Source organism: Bufo bufo, chromosome 2 (genome assembly GCF_905171765.1).
Source record: "Bufo bufo chromosome 2, aBufBuf1.1, whole genome shotgun sequence".
Lineage (NCBI taxonomy): Eukaryota > Metazoa > Chordata > Amphibia > Anura > Bufonidae > Bufo > Bufo bufo.
Genome location: NC_053390.1, coordinates 386,765,727 through 386,771,726, shown reverse-complemented (window position 1 = coordinate 386,771,726; position 6,000 = coordinate 386,765,727).

Below are 6,000 nucleotides of genomic sequence, written 5' to 3'. Positions count from 1 at the left end.
GATGCCAGATTTTTGTAACTCTAGAAATATTTTATAAAATTGATGATTATTTAAAAATATATCCAGTGGTGGAATTGCGATTTGTGAAAAGTTTGATCTATATATTTAAGTATTGGTTCCAATAATGGTGATATTGGGTCAGTGATACAGTAAACAGGGAAGTATTTATTGGTTGTATCATGGTACTTAATTCTTTCAGAAATCAGAGCTATGATGTCTGAACCTGGTAATTTGTCTATTTTACTTTGTTAATTAGGTCATATTTAATGGAAAATTTTTATTATTCTTATTAATCTGCCATTAGATTTTCCTGTGTAAATACAATCGTGAAAAAGGCATTTATAGCAATAGATGGTGTTTTTGCTCTTCCTCATCAACTACACCCAGGGCCACGATTTTAATTTTAAGGTTCCCATTATTTATGCAGTTACAAAATATTTATTACTGTACTCCTTCAACCCTCTCTACTGCTGTATGGCAGAGTGGCCAGAGGAAATGGGATAACACATTACTGCTGGATCAGACTACAAACAAGTCTGCATAGGAATCATATCCACAAAAGGGTAAGATACTTTTTAAAGAAGACAACGTTATGTCATACGATTTTAGATGCATAAGAGGAATAGAAAATAAATTACTTGCAAATGTGTGTTGGACAAGTCAGACAAGCAATCTGAATAGATAATTTCAACTTTTTTAAAATGTTTATTCTGTGAATGACGGGAGACACAAAACACATTCTTCTCATATTGCACATAATAAGATTAAAATGCATTAAATATGTCACATGCTATTATATTTGTCTTATGATCATGAGTAAGTAAAGTGGAATTCATACAGAGGACATATTAACTTCTTCTCAGGATCTGCTGACATGACAACACAATACAATACTACTTAAAAGGAGATGATAATGAAGAATACTATCTGAAAGTAACAACATGCTGTGACACATACACAATACCTGGTGCTTTTACCTACTTTTTCTCATCTTATAAAAATGCATTACATGAAAAATTTCTCCTCCTCAAGTGTTTTTTTTTTATAAGCTTTACCAAGATATATACGGTGAAACCAGTCAAAATTTCAATCTGTTGTTTAAACAAACATGAATTACCAGTGTGTACTGTTTTACATTAGATTATTTTTTATTTTCAAAACCACATGAACAAGTCATATTATGTTTTACTTCAACATTGTTTTACTTTAGGATTTTCAGTTTTTGGCTTGGGATGTCTTGAGTTTCATTTTCTACACTTCTTGCGCAAACAAATAATGGAAATCATCAATATTTCAATTTAGAGAGACAAACTTAAAACATATCTACAGTGTATATGGCTAATGATTACAGATGAGCAAATTGATACTACATTAATCCAGTCCCTTACAAAATTTCCCCAAAAATTCTAATTTCACCAAATCTGAAACTTTTGATTTATTCCTCTTGAATATCTCAAAATGGCGGCTACCATCCTACAGTTCTGGACAGAGAGGAAGGCATCTGCCACCAAAAACGGATTATTTCTGGTCTGTTTTTCAAAATCTGACGGTACAATCAGTTTTTTTTTTATAGTGCCAGTATATTTAATTCCACATATCTATTCAAATGACTTGTGACTATTACCCCACAGTATGTTTTTAGACAGCCTGTTTATTACCCCCTGGCTACCATGCGTTAACCCAAAGCCATATATGTCACTGTCACTCTGACATTGCTAATGTTGTCTTGGTGTTAAAGAGCGTGAAAGGGGTTGGATACAGTCTTAGGAGATACCTACAACTTTTCAGGCCAAATGAGGCACTTTCGATTAATACCAAATTTATCCGATAACCGAATCTACTCCGACGGCTGATTCAATTATCTATGCTCATGCAGAACATTTTTTAAAAACACTTTTTTGGAGGAAAAATTTATCGTGATGTTATATATGTTGAGAAGACTTCACAAAATATCAAGATATATTTGTGAAACATTTTATATGAATTCTAAAAGTGAATATTGCATAGAGGTCCACATGTGCAATGCAGCATGCTAAGTCCAAAGGTTGGTAGTCCATTTTGAAAGCTGCCATCTTGGAACCAAGATGCTATTTAAAAATAGGATGGGGTGAATGCGACATTTAGAGTGGGTTCACGTCACGTTAAATGGATGCCTCAGACTGGTGCCATACAGTGGCATCCTTTGACCACAGAGTTCCATTGTGAAAAAAAAAAAATAATGTATCCTTTTTTTTCTAACATATAAGTCAAAAGGAGGCATAAAATGTGATGAGAACATACAGGGAGTGCAGAATTATTAGGCAAGTTGTATTTTTGAGGATTAATTTTATTATTGAACAACAACCATGTTCTCAATGAACCCAAAAAACTCATTAATATCAAAGCTGAATATTTTTGGAAGTAGTTTTTAGTTTGTTTTTAGTTTTAGCTATTTTAGGGGGATATCTGTGTGTGCAGGTGACTATTACTGTGCATAATTATTAGGCAACTTAACAAAAAACTAATATATACCCATTTCAATTATTTATTTTTACCAGTGAAACCAATATAACATCTCAACATTCACAAATATACATTTCTGACATTCAAAAACAAATCAGAGACCAATATAGCCACCTTTCTTTGCAAGGACACTCAAAAGCCTGCCATCCATGGATTCTGTCAGTGTTTTGATCTGTTCACCATCAACATTGCGTGCAGCAGCAACCACAGCCTCCCAGACACTGTTCAGAGAGGTGTACTGTTTTCCCTCCTTGTAAATCTCACATTTGATGATGGACCACAGGTTCTCAATGGGGTTCAGATCAAGTGAACAAGGAGGCCATGTCATTAGATTTTCTTCTTTTATACCCTTTCTTGCCAGCCACGCTGTGGAGTACTTGGACGCGTGTGATGGAGCATTGTCCTGCATGAAAATCATGTTTTTCTTGAAGGATGCAGACTTCTTCCTGTACCACTGCTTGAAGAAGGTGTCTTCCAGAAACTGCTAGTAGGACTGGGAGTTGAGCTTGACTCCATCCTCAACCCGAAAAGGCCCCACAAGCTCATCTTTGATGATACCAGCCCAAACCAGTACTCCACCTCCACCTTGCTGGCATCTGAGTCAGACTGGAGCTCTCTGCCCTTTACCAATCCAGCCACGGGCCCATCCATCTGGCCCATCAAGACCCACTCTCATTTCATCAGTCCATAAAACCTTAGAAAAATCAGTCATGAGATATTTCTTGGCCCAGTCTTGACGTTTCAGCTTGTGTGTCTTGTTCAGTGGTGGTCGTCTTTCAGCCTTTCTTATCTTGGCCATGTCTCTGATTATTGCACACCTTGTGCTTTTGGGCACTCCAGTGATGTTGCAGCTCACAAATATGGCCAAACTAGTGGCAAGTGGCATCTTGGCAGCTGCACGCTTGACTTTTCTCAGTTCATGGGCAGTTATTTTGCGCCTTGGTTTTTCCACACGCTTCTTGCGACCCTGTTGACTATTTTGAATGAAACGCTTGATTGTTCGATGATCACGCTTCAGAAGCTTTGCAATTTTAAGAGTGCTGCATCCCTCTGCAAAATATCTCACTATTTTTGACTTTTCTGAGCCTGTCAAGTCCTTCTTTTGACCCATTTTGCCAAAGGAAAGGAAGTTGCCTAATAATTATGCACACCTAATATAGGGTGTTGATGTCATTAGACCACACCCCTTCTCATTACAGAGATGCACATCACCTAATATGCTTAATTGGAAGTAGGCTTTCGAGCCTATACAGCTTGGAGTAAGACAACATGCATAAAGAGGATGATGTGGTCAAAATACTCATTTGCCTAATAATTCTGCACGCAGTGTATAATATATATATATATATATATATTTACATACTCTATCACAAAAGTGAGTATACCCCTCACATTTTTGTAAATGTTTTATTATATATTTCAATGGGACAACACTCAGGATTAGTGTTAAGTGCGAATATTCGAATTACGAATATTTATCTCGAATATCGCAACTTCGAGAATTCACGAATATTTCGAATATAGTGCTATATATTCGCTATATTGAATATTCGTCATTTTTTAACATCTGAAAACATGATTCCTTCCTGCTTTTTGCTTGTGGGCCAATGAGTCAGTGGCCCACAAGCAACTTAAGCAGGGAGGAATCATGACTTTAGATGGGAAAAATGACGAATATTCTAAAAAACTAATATATAGCACTATACAGAATATATTAGTTTTTTTGAATATTCATAATATTCTAAAACAAGAATATATAGCAATATAGCGAATATTCGAAAAAAAGTGCTATAATCTTCTTTGTCTAATAGTTGTACTTTTTTTCTCATGTGTTCAGATCGGAAAAAAATTACAACTATAAAAAAAAAAGATTATAGCAATATATTAGCTAAATTGCTCTATATTGTTTTTTTTTATATTCGCTATATTGCTAAATATTCTTGTTTTTAGAATATTACGAATATTCGAAAAAATTAATATATAGCACTATACTGAATTTATTCGTTTTTTTAGAATATTCGTCTTTTGTTTCCATCTGAAGTCATGATTCCTCCCTGCTGAAGTTACTTAAGCAGGGAGGAATCATGACTTCAGATGGAAACAAAAGACGAATATTCTAAAAAACAAATATATAGCACTAAATTCTATAGTGCTATATATTAGTTTTTGACCCAGGCCTGTATTGATCGCGTAATATTCGCATATTATGCGATTATTACCTTTCCGAATATAACGAATATTCGAATTCGCAAATTTTTGTGAGTTACTGTATATATATATATATATATATATATATATATATAATATACACTGCTCAAAAAAATAAAGGGAACACAAAAATAACACATCCTAGATCTGAGTTAATTAAATATTCTTCTGAAATACTTTGTTCTTTACATAGTTGAATGTGCTGACAACCAAATCACACAAAAATAAAAGAATGGAAATCAAATTTTTCAACCCATGTAGGTCTGGGTTTGGAGTCACACTCAAAATTAAAGTGGAAAAACACACTACAGGCTGATCCAACTTAGATGTAATGTCCTTAAAACAAGTCAAAATGACGCTCAGTACTGTGTGTGTGGCCTCCACGTGCCTGTATGACCTCCCTACAACGCCTGTGCATGCTCCTGATGAGGTGGCGGACGGTCTCCTGAGGGATCTCCTCCCAGACCTGGACTAAAGCATCTGCCAACTCCTGGACAGTCTGTGGTGCAACTTGACGTTGGTGGATAGAGCGAGACATGATGTCCCAGATGTGCTCAATTGGATTCAGGTCTGGGGAACGGGCGGGCCAGTCCATAGCATCAATGCCTTCATCTTGCAGGAACTGCTGACACACTCCAGCCACATGAGGTCTAGCATTGTCTTGCATTAGGAGGAACCCAGGGCCAACCGCACCAGCATATGGTCTCACAAGGGGTCTGAGAATCTCATCTCGGTACCTAATGGCAGTCAGGCTACCTCTGGCGAGCACATGGAGGGCTGTGCGGCCCTCCAAAGAAATGCCACCTCACACCATTACTGACTCAATGCCAAACCGGTCATGCTGGAGGATGTTGCAGGCAGCAGAATGTTCTCCACGGCGTCTCCAGACTCTGTCACGTCTGTCACATGTGCTCAGTGTGAACCTGCTTTCATTTGTGAAGAGCACAGGGCGCCAGTGGCGAATTTGCCAATCTTGGTGTTCTCTGGCAAAAGCCAAACGTCCTGCACGGTGTTGGGCTGTAAGCACAACCCCCACCTGTGGATGTCAGGCCCTCATGGAGTCTGTTTCTGACCATTTGAGCAGACACATGCACATTTTTGGCCTGCTGGAGGTCATTTTGCAGGGCTCTGGCAGTGCTCCTCCTGTTCCTCCTTGCACAAAGGCGGAGGTAGCGGTCCTGCTGCTGGGTTGTTGCCCTCCTATGGCCTCCTCCACGTCTCCTGATGTACTGGCCTGTCTCCTGGTAGTGCCTCCATGCTCTGGACACTACACTGACAGACACAGCAAAC